General features: G+C 42.6%; 1 long non-coding RNA gene across 1 annotated transcript; it reads right to left on the bottom strand.

Moving 5' to 3' along the window:
- Positions 1–500: 500 nt before the first annotated feature.
- Positions 501–22,137, bottom strand: LOC135310545 (uncharacterized). Its single transcript, XR_010370638.1, has 4 exons — positions 21,978–22,137; positions 21,676–21,811; positions 2,139–2,311; positions 501–1,318 (listed from the first exon to the last, which is right to left on the bottom strand). It is a non-coding gene; the product is annotated as an uncharacterized LOC135310545 (long non-coding RNA).
- Positions 22,138–23,829: the final 1,692 nt, after the last annotated feature.

The following is a 23,829-nucleotide window of genomic DNA, read 5'->3' on the forward strand; positions in this document are numbered from 1 at the left end:
TGCCTTGAATTACTTTGTATTATAACTGATGCTAAAATTAGTGGCAGTGTTATTGTTGTGGGAGCATGGGCAGTTTGTTGTAGCACAAGCAGAGCTCCAGCATCAGCACCCAGGACTGTCCAGGATGAACTCCCACTGTCCTCCCTACCTGGAAATGCGGTGTTTCTCCTACATTTCATAATTTTAAAAAAGTGTTACTTTCACCTGGGTCAAAAATATAAAGTGCCTCGATTTTCTTTCAAGTACACCAAAAAGTTGTCATTATTATCGTGTGCTTAATGCTTTAGTCCCTGCAAGCCCTGCTGTAAGTAAACACCTCTCACATGAACAAAGGCTGCAAGGAGTGGTCCTCACATGAGCAGGGACCCTTCATATGGATGAAAAGAGACTTTGCGTTTTATTTGTACCTTCAAGCAATGGCTGGTTATTAGCTATTCATAGTATCATCCAAATTAGATAGAGACAAACAATGAGTGTTTTCTCCCAGATTATCACTACTATTTATTTGTTATGTTTTTCCTTCTAAAATAAAGAAAACTGTGGCTAGATCTTTCAGCTCAAAGGCATGTTCCTACTTCTAGTTGTGCTCCAGTCCTCCTATACTCATATGTCCTCAGACTCCATGGGACCATGGAAACAGAGATTTGTTTTTTTTTTATTTAAGGGAACAAGAACACGATCAGGAGAAGATTGGCAATGCTCCCTGTGTTTTTATACAAGGGAAAGAACAGGACAGAAAAGTGCAACCACAGCTTTGCCTATCGTCTGGAAGCAAAAAATAAAAGCCTAGCTTTATACTTCAGATATACCAGTCATATTTCAGCAGCAGGGCTGGGGCCACTCCATTGTACCTGTAACCTGCTTTGACCCTCTGTACCAACTGTTAAGCCAAATCCTCCTGTTCAGGTCTGTAATCTCTCCCGTGTGGGCAGACACTGTCATATCTACATTTTCACTATTACTGGTCAGGACTGGTCTTGTTACAAAATCATCTTCAGATCAGCCCTGCTCTTGGGTCTGTCTACTCCAGTTTTATGAGTTCTTTCTAGACAGAGAGTAGGTGTGGTGTAGGGAAGCTGGTCAGAGCAGGGCTTTCTCTTCACAGGAACCAGGCAGTTCAATCACTGTTCCACATAACACGGAGCATGCCAGGGGAAACAGAAGTATTTGCTAAGGGCAATGTTTGTGAGCCAATTCCAGACATCACATGTACAGTAAAGCAAATCTTGTTTATTGCAGGGTATTTGCCCCTTTTACCAGCATGTTGTCCTGTCCTTCTCCCAGGCAGCAGCAGACATAGCCAGGCTTGCAGATCAGCCTGCAAGTGAATGAAAAATCAGCCAAGAGAAACCTGAGTGTTTTGCAGTGTAGGTCATTGTATTTAAATGACTCCAACAATGCAGCAGAAGTCAAACAGTCAAGCAGAAGATCCTTTCTTTCAGGAACCTCTCCTCAGCACTGTATCCCTGCTGCAGTAAAGCAGCTTTCCCTTAAAAACCACTTGAGTCAGAGATGTTTTGAATCATGTGCATGCAGAGAAGCTGTGGTGAATTTTCCACTACACTTTAAAATGCTGGCCTTCCCCTCGGCCCCCCAGAACTGCCTGCTCCACTTTTCTGCCAGAGGTTGCCACTAGGACAGGAGAGACGTGTAGCAGGTCCAACCTGCTTATGTTACACACAGATGCTGGCTGGAGGCGGCAGCACACAATAGGTCTGTTTTCAGCTTGGTGCTCCTAGGTCTCCAGGGATTGTGCAAATATTTGCTTCGCTCTGCAGTATCACAGCACTCCCTAAGTTTCTGCTCTGAATGGGCCCAAAATGCTCAAAACAATCTCAAGTGAAACTGCCATTCTTCAGGTGGTTTTGCACTGAAACCACATCAAAATGAATGGTTGCTATTTCATAGAGGGTTGTGGAAAGGTGTTTTTAGAAAAGCTAAAAAGGGCAGTGACATTTTGGAAAACTGTGATATGAAGGACCACTTTACACTGAATGGTGGATCCAGAGCTCTCACACATTAGAATGAGCAAAAACACACGCTGTCCATAATAATTCAGCAGTATATTCAAGACATGTTCTTTCATCCCACACATTTAGCTTAAAGATGTGAAACCATCAGAAGAGGTCTTGACTCACCTTCACTCCTGTCAGTAGAAACACCTGTTGCAGTGTCAGCCATCCTCCTGTCCTAGGGCAGCACTGGGGCCACAGCCGAATATCAGGCTTGACATTAATGTTATCAGAGAGTATTACATGAGAGGAAGTGTTGTAGATGACAACATGTGATTATGTTTGCTGAAACATCAGGGCTGGAAACAATGATTATAGAAAAGAATAAGATCAGCAGCACAGAGTGACCAGATTAACACTTGCTGAGCTGCTGTAGTTCAAAGCTGCTAAAAACCTCCTCTAGTCGCAATATAAACTTGCCTGTCGGAGACCTGACTTAAAACTGTTCACTCCTGTCACCTCAGGTAAACTCAGAGACTATGTGCTTTGCTCGCACTGGGGCAAAATTACATTTAAATTACAATGCTTATATTTTTCCTTAATCCTTATATTTTTGCTAACAAACCTTAAACCCTTTTTTCAGTAATGTAACTCTGAGTAGAGCCAGTAAAGATTTACAATCCTTTTGAAAATAGGACATACATGTTAAAAGCATTGGCAGAGCCCTTAGCACCGGTAGCATTTTCTCTCCAAGAAGGAAATAGGTGCTGCACGTGTCTAGACTGAAGCTGCTTTGCTTCAGAGTGCAAATGGAGCTGACGGGCAGCTGTTATTCCAAACCTGTAGTCATAGTCTACAACGTAAAGAGCTTAACACTGGATGGAGAAGTGGATAAATGCCTTTAATGTCTAAATTACTTTTAAAAATGTAGTATAGGCTCTCAAGTTGCTTCAGCATATCTGACCATGTTATCCTAATGACTGAATGATGATGCTTAAGAAGCATTAGGTGACACATCTGTAAAATTATCAGATTTTTTTTTAGATAAGGCTGTCATCAATAGAAAAAAAATCTGTAAACAGTAAATAGAGGCATAGAGTGAGAACAGTGAACACTAAAGACACAGGTAAATATGGGACAGGGTGCTGTGAAGAGTCATTATTTTTATCAAAAGGACAGACAAAAAGAAGAGAAAACAAGTCTACACATGGAAAGAGGCATCATTTTTATTGAAAGGAGAGGTAAAAAGGAGTCAAAAGAAGCCTACACAAAGCCCACCTTGAAAGATGTCCTGAAGTGCTAATACCTCAAGAGACAGGCTGGTGATAAGACCTGTGCTGACATTTAAACCAGGAAAGGAGTAGGAGCTACATCTCAGTTATGTCTTTATCCCTTTGGGATCTGATTAAAATGGAACTAAGACTGATGTTATGGTTCAGCACTGTAGGTTGAGCTTTCTAAGGGATAATGTTGGCACAGAGGAGATGTATGCATTGGCTGAAACTAGATAGCGAAGGGGATGCACTATACCCAGGAGACAACAGTTAGGCAGTGCACTCTGCATTTTGAAGTAATAATAACATGTATTTTTCTACAGATAAATGCCAATCTTCCATTTGTATTTATTCAGTAGGCCCTGCAACCTGCTATTGAAGAGAGGATCACAAGATGATAGCTACCGGTTTCTTCCCTCTTCCTGTGTTACACACTGCTCCAGGTTATGCTCAGTCACATATTCTGGGACAGACTTATGTTTTGGTGTGACTTTTGGTTTATGACACTGCAGACTGGCTGGTATTTTTAATCCATCTGCTGCTAGTATCTGTGAGGATTTCTTGTCCGGAACCACTTGCCTGTTTGTATTCCTCACAGTGATTTACAAGAGATTGTAAGAAATAAAGGAGAAGATAAATCGGGGGGGGGGGGGGGGGGGGGGAAGCAGAAAAAAAAAAGTGAAAAGTGATTCAGAAATGTGTCTGTTCTTTCCGTTCAAGCCACTGTACAGAAACTATGCTTCTGTTGTGGGACAAAGACCTTTGAGCACAGTGAGATGTGTTTATGCTGCTCCTATCAAAGAGCCTTTCATCTCCACAAAGCAAATTATTAACACATTCCACTGAAGATGTGGGGGTGGAGGCCTGGCCTTGGAAAAAAAGCTGGCCAAAAATGAACTTTTTTTTTTTATAAACACTTTTAATGATAGTGAGTGGCGCCTTGCCAAGACCCTTATGCCCAGTGAAGCACTGCAGGCTGATTGTTTGTCTGGAGAAGTCCCGTGGGCTGAGCCTTTTGTGCTGAGGAATTTTTCATTTGAAATGCAGTGGTGTGGGAGGTGTGGGCCTTTCCAGGTTCATCGAGTTAAGGCCTGCACTGCCAGTTGCCTTAAACCTGCACCAGAGACTAATTTTTGTTGGATGAATGAACACCTGCCTCTGTTCCAGGCAGTAAATCTTGGCCTTTCAGGAGAAGCTCAAAACATGAGGAGTAACCTACACAAAATATGCAGAACAACTCTGTTAATAGACTACTCCCTGTGCACTCCTGGCATCTTGTGCAGATGTCTAGCATCTAGCAAAACTTTTGCTTACTGTTAGGGAAAAGACTCATTGTTAGTAAAAGGAGATCTGAAGTAATTTTATCAATTAATCTTTTAAAAATCTGGTTTGGTTTTTTTTTTTTCTGTTTCATTTGAAAGTAGTGCCATTCTTACCATGAGCATCATATTTCTTCATTGCTATTATTGTCACAGCACAGGATGTATATATATATATATATATATATATATATATATATATATGTAAATGGATTGCAGTGAGTTTGACAGGTTCCTGTGATTCAAAGGACAGCTTCTGTCCTTGGAAGACAATAAATTTATTCTGGGTCAATGTTTAAGTAGAGCTCAACAGGCTCCAGGAAAGGGGAGTACCCACAGGTTTCTGTTCATGCCGGAGCGCCTCTTTCACACTTAACATTTAGCCTTTGGGAAGTCATGGACCCCATGTGTTAGCTGATTCCAGGTTAACTTAAAATACTTAAGGATACCCTTCTTCAAATGTTTTTTTCCAAGATACAAATGTTCATACTGAACACTGGGAAGTAGGTCTGGAGTTTGAACTAACCCGCTTGCCAGTTGCAGTTTGCAATGCAGACACTGGCTCATGGTCAATGTTGAGGAATAATGCCAGCTGAGAAGATAAAAATTTTCAGCTTCCTGCTGTTAAAACAGACACTCAATGCTTGAGAAAGTGATCAGAACCGGGTGGAAAAAGAAATTTCAATTTGTGGAAGACATCAATATTAAAAAAATTAATCTTTTTCCGATCTCTGACAAAACCAGGAGTTAAAAAGTACTCTCTGGAAAGAGGGGAGATCCTGGTTTATATCATATAGGTGTCTGGTTAATAGCATATATAGCATATATAGTTTTTTAGCTGTAGACCACAGGGGCCCATAGACTTAAGCTGAAGGCAGCTGATCTGAGACCTGAGGACTTAAAAAAGCCTGGGAACTGCCAAGAGGTCATCATCTGGGAAACCAGAACCCCTGGGTCTTTGGTCACCCTTTGGCCCAGGTGGACAGGTAAGGAAAAATCAGGAAAAATATCTATAAAAATGAAGACATAGTGTCGAAACTTTTGCATTTGTACAGGTTGGCAATTTCAAATAAAAAACCATCCTTGTCAGAAATTTTCCAGCTATCTTGATTTGAGTGGGAGGTGAGTTAGGTACAGGCTATCAATACAATGTTTATAATCCAAGGGGCTGATAAACCCGCATCACATTTCAAACACAGGTAATCTGGTCCCTAGACAAAAATATTCTCATTCAACGCATTTTGCTCTGTGTGTATATGTGTGTATAGATGTATAATGCATGTACACCCTCTATATGTTATTATTATATTGATAAATACAAGGCTTCATTATTTTTGAGGCCCACATGGGCAGGTTTTGTCAAAGGTGAATTGTACCTTAAGGACAATTTGACAGCTGTATCTGAACTTTAGAAGTAGCAATCTTAATGTATCTCTCAGTAATACCCTTTACAGTTTTTTTGCCTCAGATGAAAATAAAGTTTCTTAACTTCTTTCTAATAATTTCTTTATACTTTTGTGTAATTCATAAAAAGATGAATTTTCAAAATGTTTTCATGATACATTTTTAAACTCCCAGAGTGAATGCTGTTTATAAGGTGTATTTCCTCACTGAACCTGGTGGTTAAGGCCTGGCTCCCATAGAGCCAAAAGCAAAGGTCCTGTCTGATTGTGGAAATGTTAGGATTTCACCCAGCCAGCTTCACTGACAAGCACACTTTTGCATTCACTCCTAGCCTCATTTTAGATTTTCTTTTCTAGAAATCCAGTTATTTGGTGTTATTTTTTCCTCAGTCAGCTCTTCTCTGTTCTGCTGGAGGACAGCTGAGTCCAAAGAATCAAAAGATTCCCAGACTCTTAATCTACCCGTACTTAGAGGGGTTTGTTTTGTTTTCTTGTTTGCTTGCTTTTCCACTGAAAGCTGTTTCCCTGCTCTGCTTACTCTCTGTGAGAAAGTCTGAGTAGAAATAGTCCTCAGAAGAGTGTCTCTGCAACATCTGTGATCAGAGGCATCCTGTCACCAGGCCGATGGAAAGCTATTGTTCAGAGAGAACCTGTTTTGAGATTCACACTGCCGAACCCATCAGGACGCCGATTTCTTTGGCCTGGATGAAGTCCAAACAGGCACAGGGGAACAGTCTCTTCTTCAGAAATCATACCAATCTAGCCTATCTATTTAGGCATTAGGCAGTAATATTAGTTTATTATGTATCTTGCATACGAAGTTATAAGAGGCTTTCAAGTGTTAAGACGAGTAAGACTCAGTTCTTTCTCAGATGTGTCAGTCTGTATAACTACATTGCAGCTGATATGTTGCTGAGGCTATAAACACAAGTAAGCAGGAGTTAATCTGTGAAGTCCTTAAAAGCCAAAATGTTTGTACTTGTGGGCTTAAGATTAAAGTTAGAATCCATCCTCCTGTTCCTAAATAAATTCAGAATAAAATTAACAGCCTCCTAGGACTCCATATTGCTTCAAAAGGCACATCTTCTAACTTTAATCCTTATTTCTCACACATGAAAAACAATGAGGGTCCAATGGCTACAGGAGATCCCATGATTTTGGAGTTTGCTGTCTCTTTAGCTGTCCTTCAATGTGCATCTTACAAAAATGCTCTAGGCAATACAGTTCAGTTTGTTGCTTCAACTTGTCTCAACTCTGCTTGCAAAGCCAAGCCTTTGCTCAGCCTACAGTGGTCCCACATTTGGTTTGACTGTATTACTAAATACTAGATCTCTACTTATTTCAGACTCTTGATTTCCTTTTAGCCCGCACTGTGAATATGAATGTATGCATGAATCAGCTCTTTTCAGCTGTATAGTTTCAGAAATATAATGCGACTGCTTTCTGAAATACTAAAATCAAACTACATCATCACAAATGTCTTGCTAGCTGTATTCTGAGTTGTATAACAGGACAATGCTCTGATGAATCGTAGCACCTGACAAGTCGATGTCCTGCATGTTACAACTAGTTGAGACACTGGAACAGGTTGCCCAGTGAGGTTGTAGATGCTGCATCCCTGGAAACGTTCAAGGTCAGGCAGGATGGGGCGCTGAAGTTGAAAACATCCCTTGCCCATGGCAGGGGCGTTGGACTACGTGACCTTTAAAGGTCCCTTCCAACCCAAACCATTCTGTGATTCTGTGACTACACATTATGTGGTCCTTCATGAAAGTTTTCAAGACCTCCTCAGAGTGCTGGTATTTTACATGATTTAGCTTAGTTCAGGGTGCATTTGCCATTTCTGAAGCATTAGATTAAGATTTCAGATTTGTTATTATAAACATCAATGCTTTGCCTTTGTCCATGTCCGTAAGGAACCATTTGGATGGGGTCATTTGTTTCTAGCTGTCTCATCTTCTGCTCATTTGTTCTCTCTAGACCTCAGGTGTAGGTGTTAGAGTCCTACACAGTTTATGATCCAGACTTGGCTTTTAAGAATATATTTTTCTCCCTTGGCAATGAAATTTGGTTTACAATATGACATACTCTGTCATCTAGGTTTGGTTTACAATATGGTATCATCTAGGCAGATATAAATTCCAGGTTTTCTTTAATATTTTGAAAGTAACCACACTGAGGTGGTTTGAAGTAAGTCTAGGTTTAAATGAATTCACGCATGGATGGGTGAAATAGGGATTATAATCTGAACAGTATTAGTGTGTCAGTCTGCTTTCACTCCTTTTGGTATGACACTAGAAGAGGGAAGCCTGGCCCTTGGAAACAGATGCCTGTTAATCACCTACAAAGGTTGAACTCCAGGACTAACTGTGTGGCTGGCTCTGCAGTAGGATATCTGATAAGTCATGGGTAAGCATGCAATCTCATTAATGAGTAATGTCTATGCAAGTTTATTTCAAGTACTCTCCTCCCTACAGTGTCCCAAGGACAGACAGACTTCACATAAAGACAGACAGCAGCTTTTTGTAAGGTTGTCCCAGACTTTGGCTTTCCAACATAGTTTCCAATTTCTCTTTGATTTTTTTTCTCTTACAAATTTGTCACTGCTTCTGGCAGCTGACTTCCCTGATGGGATGCAGGAAGCTACTAATGTGGAAACACCTTTCTCTGTGTTGGCTGATTTTTCACCAAGGGGATAATTCCTAGGATAGGAAACTGCCAAAGGAAGTGAGTATGTTGAGAGGCTGTCTGCCAACAGCACTGCAGCTGCTCTAGCCCTTGCACAGTTAAGATAGAGTGGTGGTGAAGCCAAAACTTTAAGCAATCAAGCAAGTGGGAGAAAATTCTGCCTAAGGAGAGCAATTGCCTTGGTGACACCAATGAAAGGAAACTGAGATGTGAAGAGAGGTAGTTAGATCCTCTCAAGGGGAGCAGAGATGGGTAAATGCTGGGGGAGAGGCTCATTTCTCAACGAGAGGGAAAATCCTCTTTACTCATGGGGTTGCCCCTGTTAAAGAAGCACTTGCACTCACATAAAAGCCATGTATATATTTATAAACATATGTGTTATACTACTATTGACCTTGATCTTTTTTATGGCTTTATATTGGCTTATCTCTTCAGGGATAAAGAGGAGGTTCTTTGGAAGCAGCCAGGTACAGTGCAGAGCCAGAGTGAACCTGTGCTTAACTCTGACTTTCTGACTTTATGCCTTCACTGCATACAAAGCCTACATGGAGAAGTCTGACTTGCCACTTGCTAATGCTGTATGATTTAACCATATCAAAACCATTGATGCAGGTTGGGTCTGAAAGCAAACTGGCTATCCCTTGCCATTCAGGAAGGGAAAAATCCAGAAAGCTGATTGGCAAAAAGCATTCGTCTCTTAGCTGAGCTAAAAGAGACCCTTCCTGGGCTAAGCTACCAAAGGCAACACAGGAAGACCAAACACAGCAGCCGGTAGATAACAACAGGAAACACAGGGTCAGCCTCGGCTGTTGTGTGTTGCCTGAGTTAGTCTTTTGGTACAAGTCACTACTCATCTGCGAGCTAGGATTTTGACTATCCCTTTTGAAAAGGGAGAAATGATGCAAACCATAGGTTTTGCTATTGATGGGCTTGTCAGGAACAACTACACTGTTCTTGGATATGCAAAATCTGAAGGAAAAGCTTCTAGCTTTTTTCACTGTATTGAAACTCATTTAGAAATAAGGAAATGAAGAACTCTCAGAAATCAAGTAACCAAAAAAATTAGCAAACTTTAAAGGTTCTATTTATATAAATGCATTTTTTAATATTTTGATTTATAGGTAACTGCCTAACTGGGCTAATTTTAGATCAGCTCTGTTATTCAAAAGGCTTTGTCAGGATGTGTAGTATGTTGTATTATTTTTAGTCCAGGGTAAGCCAGCAAGTTAAGAAAAATCACTCTGGGCTTCCCACTCTGGCATGCAGCTGCTCCAACTTCAGAGAGGGCTGGGGAGAAGAAGAAGTGCAAAATGTTGGTCACAGTTTTCTACAGCCATTATATCTCTCTTGGACCTTGTGATAGCAGAGCAGCAAGGTAGTCCACCAGGTATGTGGTAGCAACCCATTCCTAACAATACACAGCAGCCATAGTGTGCAGAAGGGCTTGGTTTTTTACTTCCTTTAGGGATGACCAGAAAGTGGTTAGGGTGCTAAGTCAGTATAGGCACAGATACCCAGGAGTGCTTAGGATGGCATCTCTGTTTGGTCTCACCTTGACTCTCCTAATCATACCCTGATAAACAAAGCTCTTCATGCTGCCCCATGCTGACAATGGTCGTTTCTGGGCAGTACTGAAGCAATGCTCCCCTCTGCTTTAGCCCTGTTACTGTTTGATAACACAGGCTGCTGCTTTGTTGGCATTTATCCATCATGTTGTGTCTGGAAACTGGGTCAGAGAAGACTAGCTTTTTGACATACACTTTAAATTCGTCACTCTTCATTGTGAGCTGCAAGGTCACACAACTCAGTGGCCTGAGGAGAGGCATAAATGCACTGAACCACTGCCAGAGCAGCTGAAAAAGAGCTCCTATTCATTGCAGATTACATGTTTTGACCTAACTCTAACAGAAAAGCATACCTGTCAGCTCCATGGCAGGCAGATTAGGTTAATTAAGCCCTTGCCTATGAGTACAATAATTAGAGCTGTCAGTTGTTTAAATGATCATAGAAGAAAGGCAAGATTCAAGGAGAAGCACTGGAGTTTGGAAGTACTAACTGTATAGGAGAGAATACGTAACGGGCAGTGATTTAGTACTTCCCTTCAGGCAACCTCATTTATGAATAATGCTGAAGGGAGGAGAAAATTGTGGCCAGTGGGGTTTGTTTTGTTTTGCACTTACAGTAATGAGAATTGAGATGGTCAATGAGTTTATAAATCAGATTTATGGGCTGCAAGCGTAACAGTAGCCTTGGGATAACCTTGGAAAACTTCACTCTTTTCACAGGGAAGGTGTGCAGAACAAGGAGAATAGTGTGTATTTTCTAATTGCCTCAATAAAGGTAGAAGAAGCCATCTCGTGTATTCTTGTAGGTTTGGATTTGTCAGTAAATGCCGTGCACCAGGGTGATAAGTTATACTAATAGCACATTTAGTAGCACAAAAGAGGAAGAGGGGGAAGATGAGAGAAACAAAACCAGGAGAGCCATATGTAAAGCTCAGTAATATGACTCTGCTCAGTCCTGAGAAGCCTCTTAGGAAGTTTGATTTTTATGCCTCATGTTTTTAGATGTAAATACATTTGCAGGAAACTAGAGAAGAGAGAACAAGATGGCAGCAGGTCTGGAAAACATAACTTGCTATAAGCAGCATTGCGTTTGCTTAGTTCAAAACAAAAAGAAAACTGGGGACAAATAGAGGACATGCAGGCTCTGTAGGGGATTATTATTTAGCCATCTTCAGGTTAAGATGCCAGCAAAGCATCTCCTAGAGGAAGGCAGGAAAAAAATAAAAATAAAAATGGAACAGAGTGGAGGGAAAAAATCAGGAGCAGCAAGACAATTCTGGGAACTGGGACTAAGAGGAGGTTTGAAGCTATGGGTAGATCAAGCTGCCTAAGGAAAAGTGCTGAGCAGATTGATAAAGAGTCCAAAGTCTCAAAAAAGCAATGCAGACACCTTAGCAAAAGCTATTGTAACTACAGGTGGAGAGTAGAGATGAAAAGGTGGAGACAAAAGTAACAGAGACTGTTCACTTTTTGTAGGGGGGAGTACGACTAACAGCAGAGCTGAGGAAGAACAGAATGAACAGAGGCCTGAAAACCTGGCCATGGAGAGGTCATTGAAAGCCTCTGTCGAGCAAGGACTAAGATACTGTGTCCAGAGGTACAAGAAGGTCTTTATTTTTACCCTGCAACATTAAAACCAGATTTAAAGAATGTAATTCTTTGTCTTTTATTTAAAGATCACATGAGCCCCTAATTTTCTAGCTTGCAGGCATACACCACAAGGAAATAATGTGAGCCAAGCGTTAATTAGAAAAACCTTCCAGAAACATTAATGACTTGTCTTTGTGGAACTGAACAGTTTCTCATCAGACTCGCTCAATCAGAGAAACATCCTGCTAAAGAGTCTGTGTAACCATGACTGATGTTCGGTTTAATTTGGACATGGTTTGGATAAGAAGTAACAGACAGATGTAGAGGTTCACAGCCATTTTCTGGTACTGCCTAAGAAAATACAGTCACTGTAAAGCACAGAACATTTCCTAAGTGTGGCAGTGATAACAACCTTATTTTTTACTGACACCAGATAAGTTTTCTGGGTGGCTGCATCAGATGCCAGAAGAATCTGATGAGTTATATCTGTCTTGAGGTAAAGTACCAGAGCCAATCCCTTTCCCACCAGCAGGGAATGTTGATGTCTATGGGCAGCTTTACCAGTTTAATGAATTGGGTCATTACAGCAGTGATTCCTCAGGGTAAGGATTGCCTGTGCTTTTTTTCTGCTAAACAGCCATGTTAAGCCACCACCCTAAGTCAGGCTGCCTACCCGCTGCCAGCTGTTAAATGCCAGTTGTTGTGGAAACTTCACTGCAGCCTTTTTTCTATGGAGAGAGGTAAACAATATCTAAATGGCACGTCGCGCTCGGCTCTGCAACTGGTGAAACTCAAATAGCTTTAGCTGGGGAACTACAGACAAAACTCAGAGGTTTCTGATAAGCTGCCTTGCATTTACTGTGGGGAAAGGGCTTAATTGCAGGCTGCTCACAAGGCATTGAACACGCTGCTTCAACTAGATCCTGGAGTTTAAGGGCTCAATTTTTACAGATCACTTAGCAAGGGGAAAAATTGTTTCAGCTGCAACTACAGTAAATCTTGACTGAACTGGGCTACATACCTTTTAATTTTATAGTTTCTGAAAACTTGTGAAACACTCTTACCCTTGGCCCTATGCTGGGCTCTTAAGTCCCATTTTTGAGACATCTGCATAAAAATGGCATGGCTTTGTCAGGTGCTGGGGGCCTGGAGTGTCAGTGTGCATGGAGGTGGTGCAGTGGGTGCAGGCTGGGAGCGTATCAGCACGGGTACATAAGTGCAGCTGTCCAGCCCCTGTGCTGCACGGTGCAAGCGGCATTTGACTCAGACAAGAACTCACAGACCTGCTGAAGCCCACAGGTTTTGGATGTGGTTTTGGTTATGCTTTTATGTGGGCTGCTTCTGTGTAGAGCTGCTGCTTTTAGACTTACTAGAGGTAACAGACCTGCAGTCAGAGCACCCACCCAATTAAAAAGCACCTACATGCTGGGTTCACCCAGAGGGATTTTGTCTCGCAGATGGTGATTTCAGGGAGGACCTTGAGATGTTTTTTGAGGTATTGGACACCTAAGCAGGACACAGCAAAGGATCATTTGATTCCTTCTTACAAGGTAATTGCTGAAGCCAATAAGGTATTTTGACCAGTCTATTGTATTTTATAAGCAAAAAACAATGTAAGGCTGATGAGGATGTCTAAATCTATCTGCTATAACACATGCAAGATGCTGCTACCATGAATGAAAGGGTCAGGGTTAACTGGAGGCTGGCTTGTAAAAAAAAAAAAACCAAAACCAAAAGCAACAAGAACCAGAGGAAGCAAGCAGTAAAAGCTCCTATAATAATTACAGTCTAGCTGTGAAATGGGTATCAAGAGCCAGGATTTTAACCCATCCTAAATTAGAGACTGTTTGGATGTGCAGTTATATTTTGGGCATGACTCTATTTATAAATAACATAAAGGTCTTCACGCAACCTGCCAATTTACACAGATGGACGAAGACAGCTTTGGAGGCTTAATAAACCCTTTTTTTCTCTTACAATACTACATCTGTTTTAAATAATGCAGGAATGCTTTTTAATAAGATCTTTCATATATGCTTCCAGTTTATTATGTCCCTATAATCCCTTCAGATATTCTTATTAGAGAAATTAAACCAGATAAATAGTACAGTGACAAGAGTCAGATCTGAGCAACGATATAAACCAGAGAAGCAGACTCAATCTGTAGAAATGCTCTGGTCAACAAACTAATAAAATTTTCTCTTCTTTCCCTTTGATGAAGGCTACATTTTATTAAGCAACCCCCTTCTGACAGCTGTGTTAATGCAGTTAGATGTTGCTGAGAAACTAATCAGAGAAATGTCTGGAAATAGGTTAGGTCTCCTCTTTGATTTAAAAGCAGAGTGAAGTTTGAAACACGACCATTTAAAAATAGATTCAGCCTCTGAGTTGCCATTGTGAATAACTCAAAACTCATTGTTTGACTAAAACCTGGCAAGTCAGCCAGAGTTTTGACAAGACAGCAAAACCAATGGTGTCCTTTCTGGTCTGGTCTCATAGTTATTCTTACCAGCATTCAAGACTTCATCTAATTTTATTTTGGAAAAACCCAGAAGAGTAAATTTTAGAACAGAACCTTAACTGATATAATCTCTTGTAACTTCTTTTACACCAGTTAACCCCAGAAAAGCATGTGCCCACTTAAAATTTTACTACATCCTAAATCAAGTAAGGCTAAATCTTTACTTTCAGGACTATTCCAAGTGCTGGAGTTTAAAGATTAGTAAATATATTTAAGTACGCCTATATTGACTGCACCCCCTCCCTTCCTCCGGTGACCAATTTTTGCATGGAAAAAATGGACGAGTCAGAGATTCCCCGTGAACATCAGAAGAGCTTTGCACGGGTAGAAGTGGACATCTGTCTTGCTTTCCCAGACACTGCTGCAGTTTGGTGGTGAAAACATTTTCTTGTTGTGCTAATACCTTAATGGTATAGTACCAGCATGCTGCAATGCCAGTTCTCTGCTTTGCATGGCTTTACAGAAGCCTTTTGTTACCAGAGATTGCTGGAGGAAGTTGCTCAGGTCTATTGACTTCCACCCAGGTCAACTTTCAGACCCATGCAGCTGATGCTTACAGGAAGGAAAAACAATTGTAAATGGCTCCTCCGTGGGCTTCTGGAAACCAGCACTAGCCTTGGCCATGCAGAGCACAATCTCTGCGATGCATTCACCGCAGGAGGCTGCCCGCAGCCGCAGCAGCGCTTCCCGGGCTGCCGGGCTGTGGCCTGGGGGGTGGGGGGCTGTGGGCGGGGGTGGGGGGAGCCCTGCGGAAGTGCCGGGGGCTGCGAGGAAGGGCTGCCATTCACACAGCCCAGCTTGTCCCCAAGCCTCGCTGACACATTTGGCACAGGGTGACAGTGTAGCCTCTGTTTGTATCAGCAGCTCTTTTAGTCAGCGTGCATTTGGAAAGTCAGCTTGCTTCAGAGGCACTTTGGATGGGGAAAATCAGGTGTCCTGACAGAGGAAATTCCCTCCTCCCTACAATCGTTTGCAGGCTTCACAGTCCTTGTGTTGGGTAGGAAATATCTTAGATCATCTGAGCATTTCTCATGAATGACTCATGCAGAAGAAGTGAAGTAGGTCATACGTGCGGTTCCATGTGCCCATGCATGTATATGGAACATAAATTACACAGAAAAAAACATCAAGTCTGTGAAATCAAGGATTTAGAAGGTAAAAAATAAAAAAATCAAAACCGAGCAGGAACAGCGTTGCACCAAGACCGTTGCAACGACAGCCTGACAGGGAGCTTGTTGCATGATCTTGCAGCCTTTTGCAGATGATGCCAGCCTCACTCTGCCATTTCTCCCTTCCCTCTCCCCCTTTGTCCTCTCTCCACCCCAGGCATCCAGATCTCCAAGCCAGCGGGCCGGGTGCTGTGAGCTCAGCTTTGAGGTCTGCTGCCACAATGTCCTCGGGAGTGGGGACGAGTGACTGTCAGAAAATGCCTCCCAGTCCCTGTGGCCCCAAGCTACGCTTGGCTGCACGGTTTGCACAGAGTCTTGCCACCGGTGCTGCCTGTGGGCGAGGAATGCTCTGCCTCAGACACTGGGAGGGCTGGGGGACCAAGCCCTGGTGCCTCTCAGAGGTGGGGCAACTCCCCTATGGAGGAAGCCAGCAGAAACCTGCAGTCTTTTGACAGGAGTGTGGTATTTTTTTTCTCCTCCACAGAAAACGATCCTGTCCAATGTGGGTAATCACAAAAGATCTCTTATTCGTCATTAATGAGTGAGTGGCAGCACCAGCATCTCTGTTCCTCAAGGGCTGTTTCACATTATTCTGTGAGTCTGCTGGAGTACCGCTTCTTAATTTTAATTTACTTAGATTCTGTGAGAAAGTAATGAGTGAGAGCATTTCTTGAGAAAATCCAGTTCCCACTGTTTTGGTTAAACAACAATTGTTTAATGTCCACTATTATTGCATTTTAATAAGTATTTAATAAAACTCCTTAAAAACCAAGCCCCAAACCCTTGTCCGTAGATTGACTATCTGATGCACAGAGGGCCCTTGTATCACAGTTTGCTTTCCTCACCACAGCGATGCTGATGATTTAGAGTTTGTGGTCTGGTGAAGCTGTTTTCCACTCTAATGTGAAAGGGAGAAGCAGCAGCTCCCTGATCTGACACTGGAGCTGGTAATGTGAAACAAAAGGTCCTGACTTTGCTCTGTTTCTTATTGTCTTCCATCACTTACTAGGAGCCACTCCTCCAGCTGGATGTCACAAGAGGCAGCTACATTTTGTCCGCTTTCTTCCTAAATGTGGCCATGACTGAAGTGGTGGTGATGAAGACATCTCTGAAGATTATGAAGGGAGCACTGGGAAGCCTCTGATCTATCTGCATAGCAGGAGGTGAACTGTTTGCTGGCCAGGTGAACTGGCTTAAAGTCCCCATAGAGCTTCAAACTTGTCTCTGCTGTAACAAATAGCTATATATACCATGGGGAGGAAATCAAGGGAGCCAAACCTGAGGATGACTGGATAGGAATCATAGAATCATTAAGGTTAGAAAAGACCTCTGGGATCATCAAGTCATATCGTCATCCCAACACTACCATGTCTCCTAACCTGTGCCCTGAAGTGCCACGTCTACATGTCTTTTAAGTACCTTCAGGGATGGTGACTCCACCACCTCTCTGGGCAGCCTGTTCTAATCCCTGACCCCTCCTTCTGTAAAGAAATTTTTCCTAATAACCAATCTAAACCTTTCCTGATGCAGCTTGAAGCTGTTTCCTCTCATTCTATCACTAGTGACCTGGAGGAAGAGACCAATATCCACTTCACTACAACCTCCTTTCAGGTAGTTGTAGAGAGCAATAATGTCTCTGCTCAGCCTTCTCTTCTCCAGACTAAACAACATCAGTTCCCTCAACCTCTCCTCATATGACTTGCTCTCTAGACCTTTCACCAGTTTTGTTGCCCTTCTCTGGACATGCTCCAGCACCTCAATGTCCTTCTTGTAGTGAGAGGTCCAAAACTGAACACAATATTCAAGGTGTGGCCTCACCAGTGCTAAGTACAGGAGCACAATCACCTCCGTGCTCCTGCTGGCCACACTATTCCTGATAGAAGCCAGGATGCTGTTGGCCTTCTTGGCCACTTGGGCACACTGCTGGCTCATGTTCAGGGGCTGTCAATCAAGATCCCCAAGGTCCTTTCTGCCAGGCAGCTTTCCAGCCACTCTTCCCCAGACCTGTAGTGTTGCATGGGATTTTTGTGACCAAAGTGCAGGACCCGGCACTTGGCCTTGTTAAACCTCATACAGCTGGCCTCGGCCCATCACTCCAGCCTGTCCAGATCTCTCTGCAGAGCCTTCCTACCCTTGAGCAGATTGACACTCCCGGCCAACTTGGTCATCTGCAAACTTACTGAGGATGCACTCGATCCCCTCATCCAGATCATTGATAAAGATATTGAACAAGACTGGGCCCAACACTGAGCCCTGGGGAAGCTCATTTGTGACTGGCTCCCAACTGGATTTACCTCCGTTCACTACAACTCTCTGGGCTTTGCCATCCAGCCAGTTTTTTACCCAGCGAAGGGTACACCTGTCCAAGCCATGAGCTGTCAGCTTCTCTAAGAAGATACTGTGATAGACAGTATCAAAGGCTTTGCTAAAGTCCAGGCAGGGAACATCCACAGCGTTTCCATCATCCACTAGGTGGGTCATCCTGAAGGAGATCAGGTTGGTCAGACAGGACATGTCTTTCATGAACCCATGCTGACTGGGCCTGATCCCCTGGTTGTCCTGCACATGCTTGGTGACCTCACTCAAGATGAACTGCTCCATAACCTTCTCCGGTACTGGGCTCAGGCTGACAGGCCTGTAGTTCCCTGGATCCTCCTTCCAGCCCTTCTTGTAGGTGGGCATCACATTGGCAAGCTGCCAGTTGTCTGGGTCCTCCCATGTTAACCAGGACTGCTGATAAATGATGGAGAGTGGCTTGGCAGGCTCCTCCACCAGCTCCCTCAGTACTCTCAGGAGGATCACATCTGGGCCCATAGACTTGCGAGTGTCCAGGGGTGCAGCAGGTCATAAACTGCTTCCTCTGGGATTATTGGGGGATTATTCTGCTCCTTGTCCTGCCTTCCAGCTCAGGGGGCTGAATACCCTGGGAATAACTGGTCTTACTATTAAAGGCTGAGGCAAAGAAGGCATTTAGTACCTCAGCCTTTCCCTCATCCTCAGTTGCAATGTTCCCCTCTGTGCCCGATAGAGGGTGGAGATTCTATCTGATTCTGTCTCAGGAAGCAGTCTTGATCACCTCTGATCTTTAAGCTCTTTTGAACATCACTAAAGAGAAGAACTATTTCTCATCTGGCTAAATCACTCTTCAAACCTGTAAGTCCCTGGCTGGGTTGAGCTGGCCTTCACAGTGCTAAACAGGTGCTGCACTCCTGCCTGCCTGTGGTGGTTGGGTTCCTGTGTGTGGTTTCATGTCCTTTGGGAAAATAATTGCTATTGTGAGCATCACACACACACACACGCACACAAAGACATATCACGAGTAGCATGATGTCATGTTTGGTTCCTGCAAACTCTTACTGTTACAAGGGATTATCATCATATGGTGGACTATAATACATTCATTTTTTCTTATAAAAAAGTCAAGGGAATAAAACATACTCTCTCTGATTAACAAAGAAGCCAGATGTTCAGAATAATTTTTGAAGCATGAGCAAGTTCAAAGCCAAATTAAGCAAGTATGTGTGGACATAGCTTTTTCAAGTTCTGTTTTCTCTCCCTTAAGTCTCTCAGCATAAAAAAATAGAGATCTTGCTGGGTGTTAATACAAAAGTTGATGATTAATTGTTACGTTCTCTCAGGGTTATTTAATTGCTGGTAATCATGTCACACACAGGCCTCAATGGACTCTAAGCATTATCCATATGCAGGAAAATACTATAAGGATTTCTCCCTGCATTCAGCCCCTCTTATATTCTAAATAATGTCAAGGGCTCAGTTCTGCTTCCTTATTTAGAATTTAAGCACCATATTTGAAGGACAATATCCACTACATTTTCAACATGAAGGGCAGAGATTCATGCAGGACATGTCAAACCTACTCATGATAACATTGAACAGGTTATGATTTTGCATAAGCATTTGCTAATTAATTTTTGAGAAGTGCAGGTGTTTGATGAACAGTGTGCATACTTGTGTATGCAAACATAGTAACTAGGCTTCCACAGGTGGAGAAGTTCTTGAATATATAGTTTCATAAATGCCTAGTGCTTCTGTTCTGTAATCAACACAAGGCAAGCACAAATTCCTCAGGGTGCTGGTTTATGTCTTTTACACAATGAAAACATATCCGCCTTTCTAAGTCTAGGAGGCTTTCTAGAACAAAAACTCAGCCAGATTGTCATTTTAGGGGTATAAAATCAGTCAACCTTTACAATGTTTTAGTATACATCTTTCTTGACATACTACCCGAGCATGCATTGCACACTGCAATGCATACATATGCATATTCATTGTATAGCACTGTTATACAGGAAGGTGCATATTTTAATCTAGAAATAATTTCTTCTTGTAAACTTGGTTGTGGTCTGGTTTTGATTAGTTGACTTTGTTTAAGCCCCTAGAGGATAATTTATGAGTACAAGTAACTTACAGAAGCTTTATAGGATGTAGACTTTTGAAAGTAGCTCAATTCATTGCACCAGTATATACTACTGTTGAGCATTAACTTCTTAATAATGAAGTCTTTCAGATCAAGCACTACTGACACAATAGCACACTTGAATCTAGCGGCTTGGCTGAACACAAGATAGGAATCATTTCCTTTATCTTTTTGTCCAATATATTAACTTTGGTCTCTATGTATGGGCAATTCTCATTACACTACACTTTTCTTCAGTATGAACTCAGTACATATATCTCATATATATTTTGGGCTATTCACTCCAGCTACAACATTAAAAGGGCTGTTCAGCTAGATATGGATTCTTTTATGTTCAGGAGGTCAGGACAAACTGTGCTTTTCCTTTGTTTATCTCTATGAAATCTTTCACAGATCATTTTTCATTAATCCTAAATCTGTAATATATTGCAACAGAACTAAAAGCCATGCTGATATATTTTCTGGATCTCATTCTCAAATAAAATACAAAGGCATTGTCAATTTGCAGCTCCATTACTCTTCTTGACTTGCAGAAATGAAGTGTCTTTTCCAAGTGTTGAATAAAGAAGGTTGCAGATAGAACACTCACAAGCTGCAATGAAGATTGATCACTACTGTGGCATCCCAGTTTTGAGGCACTAAGGATGTGCTTTCTCCCCGTGTTCAGATTTACACAGTGCTAAATACAGCAGCTATGTCAATACAGCTGTGAGTTCTCAGCATTTATTCCAATTGGGCCTGGAAGTCTCAAGCCAGGCACTGAAAATCAGACCATATGGAAGATGTTAAGCTAAAGAAATTTGACTCTATGGCACAGACAAGGAAAAATTTTGTTTTTCCAGAGTGGCTGGGCAGGTGTCCTGTTGGGAGAGAGTATGTGGTCAGTAATTTAGAGGTCTATCCTGTGCTAAGGTGGGGGGTTTGGAAAGAAGAAGAGTTAAGGTCTCATAGGCTGTTTGGGAATCTAATTTTGTGGGTATTTAACCTGCTCTTCTAATGTAACTCTGTGTGTAGACGTTTACAGGGTTCTGGGAAAACAAACTGAAAAAACCCCGTGTATGTTGAAATACCATCATCCAGCATGGCATTACTGTCACATACTGCCAGGGTAAGTGACATAAGTCTCATGGCCCTGGCCTCTGCCATATAGGCTGCTGCAGTACTGCTCAGCAGTACTGGTTATCACTCCTTGCCTCATTGCTGATGTGTATTTGGTGTATGGAGCATTTTCGTTGTAGCTAGGGCAACCCGAATCTCCAGAGGCAATTTTTCATCCTTGGCTGCTTGGTGTCGAACAGCTTCTGGAGGAGGGGCACTGACTAGCAATGCCTTGTCCAGGGCTGGCCATGAGCCATGGGGGTGTAGGGAGCCCCAGTTCTGGCTCCGGCCCTAGAGGGAAAGGGACATGCGCGTACGCTGGTCCTTCCTAGTGTGACCCTTCTGTGTTGCCACTTTTCACTTGTCTTCAACCTCCTTCCCTCATCCAGCCAATTTCTGTATCCAGCCCTCAGTTTTGTCACCCAGCTCCCAAGATGGGACTTAGAGACCTGATATTACCCAGGGAAGCCGGGGTTAAGACTACAGGGAAAAGCCTGCAGAGCTTCAGGCTAGACCATGCATGGCAGTGGGGAAAATCTTCAGTAGAAAAGGTGCTGGGACTTGTGAAGAGCTACCAAGAACGTGCAAACGGTAGATTTGAAAGATCTATAGCTTTGCCACAGTGTCACAGGCTTTATGCAGATCATTGTTGTCTTACCTCAGCAAAAATTCAAGTGATGCTCTTCCTCCCTTTCCAGAGTTTCCAGTTTAAACCTTTTCAAAGAATATTTCACAGCATCACAGAATTAATCACAGGTTGGAAGGGACATCAGGTATCATCTAGTCCAATCTTTCTAGATAGAGCACACAATTATTTTTGAATACATTCAAAATAGTTTTCCTCAGAGTGAGACTTCTAGGAGTAAAAATGGCCCAGGGTGAGGCAAGGTCCCATAGCACAGAAAATTTCAGCCCAACATTTAAAGATTGACAAAACTCTCTGCAATAGAAAATGGATACCTCCTGCAGGATGAGTCCTGACAAGGCATGCATCTGAAATTATTAATCCATGGAAAAGCAACCAGAGGAGCTGCTGGATGCCCACAGAAACACCACAGAGCTGCTCTAGTGGCCAACACGATAATCCTCTGGGAAAGTAGGAAGATACTAGGCAAGCAGCCAGAATTTAGCCAGAACTCCACCAGGGTTAGCACACCTTTATCCTTTTCCCATTTCCCCGCCCCCCCGGAGAAGCGCTATGGGCTCTTTCTTGACCACAAGAGGTCAGGGCCTCCCAGCGCAGCCTCCCTCCGGAGCACCCAGCCGCTGCGGGCGCTGCCCCGGCGCCCCGGCCGGGAGGGGCTCCGCGGGGAGCGGCCGGCACCGTCCGACAGCACCCGCCTGCGAGGCGGGGGTTCAACAGCCAAAGCTACTTCACCTGTCAAAGCACAGCACCGGGAGATGTGGCCACCGCCCGCTCAGGGACCGTTCTGTGGTTCCTGGGGGCTGAGAGGGGGCTACTGCTGTATTTTGTGCTGAAGGGTCCCTGGGGACGTTAGCTGAGCTCATGCAAATAGCGGCAATCTCTGCCACGGGAAGGCTCCAAATTTTGCTGATCAAGGGAAAGGGAAAGATGAAGCGACTTTTTTGGTGTCATCCAGTAGGTTAGTAAAAGGGTGTCCCATCCTCTGACAACACCTTGGGGAAACAACCCTGTTCCTTTGCGTATCTGAGGGAATCAGAAAGCTTCAGGGTTAATCCTCCAATAATGCTAAATTTAGTTGATGGTACTGAGAATCTTCATTAACTTCAGGTAGACAGGCCTCTACTTCAAACTCAAATTTCTCAAAAATCTGATGCTATTGCTCTTTTCCTCCTTCCCACCATCCACTTGCTGTTCAGGAATATTCCTTTGTTGCTACCTTCCTTACACTGGCCAGCTGTGAGATTTTGTTTGCTGCAAAATCTCTCACTTCATTTAGTTATGTTGTGCACAGAACAGAGAGGCACAGATGTTCCCAAGACAACGAATGCTATACTCATTTAAAAGAAATATAACTACAACAACATTCTGAGAAGATATTTTCACCTTGGAAGGATCATCTTTGCCCAGAACCCCCTAAAGTATTAAGGCATTCCTTCCAATACCAAAACCTGCTAAATTTCAAGTTATTGCTAAACTATTTAGGTTGGGACTTTAGACCAGTTTTGTGCTTTAAAGTTTGAGTTAGCTAATCTAATATGAATAGCTTTTTCAATGTTTAAAGTTTGTTTGTTCCAATTTTTTGGTGTTGATTCTTAGACAAATAATAAATAATTTTTAGAACTTTTTTTCCTGCTGCAATTTTACTGCATTTACTGCTGCAATTTACAATCATTTACATATACTCATAAAAGAGATCATGAAATAAATAGATATCCAATTATATAAATGGCAGCCTATAATAGCTGTACCTTCTTCCTAGGTATCTGTAGAATGCACTGACCCGAGCTGCAAACAAGATTTTAAAAAAGAAGTAGTGTATTAATTTTTCTGCATTTTTCATTTTTTAAATCCCTAATGTACCTAAGCGTGAAGTTATTTAAATGCATGTTTTTTACACTCAGACTGAGATCCAGCCATATAACCTTAGAAAGTCTTACACAGCTTTTGTAGCTTGGAGGGAAAATAGAGAAGGAACTTGATCCTGGACTATAATTGACTGCAATGGGAGAAAACATCTGAATCCAGTGGTATCCATAATCAAGTAAAGAGGCAAATTGAGCCTAGTGATTCAAAGGTGAATCCAGAGAAACAAGAAACTAGCGGACATTTGTAAAACCAGAATTGTCTGCCTGTTGGAACAGCACATCAAGGAATATAGGAGCAAAG

Source organism: Phalacrocorax carbo, chromosome Z, assembly GCF_963921805.1.
Source record: "Phalacrocorax carbo chromosome Z, bPhaCar2.1, whole genome shotgun sequence".
NCBI lineage: Eukaryota > Metazoa > Chordata > Aves > Suliformes > Phalacrocoracidae > Phalacrocorax > Phalacrocorax carbo.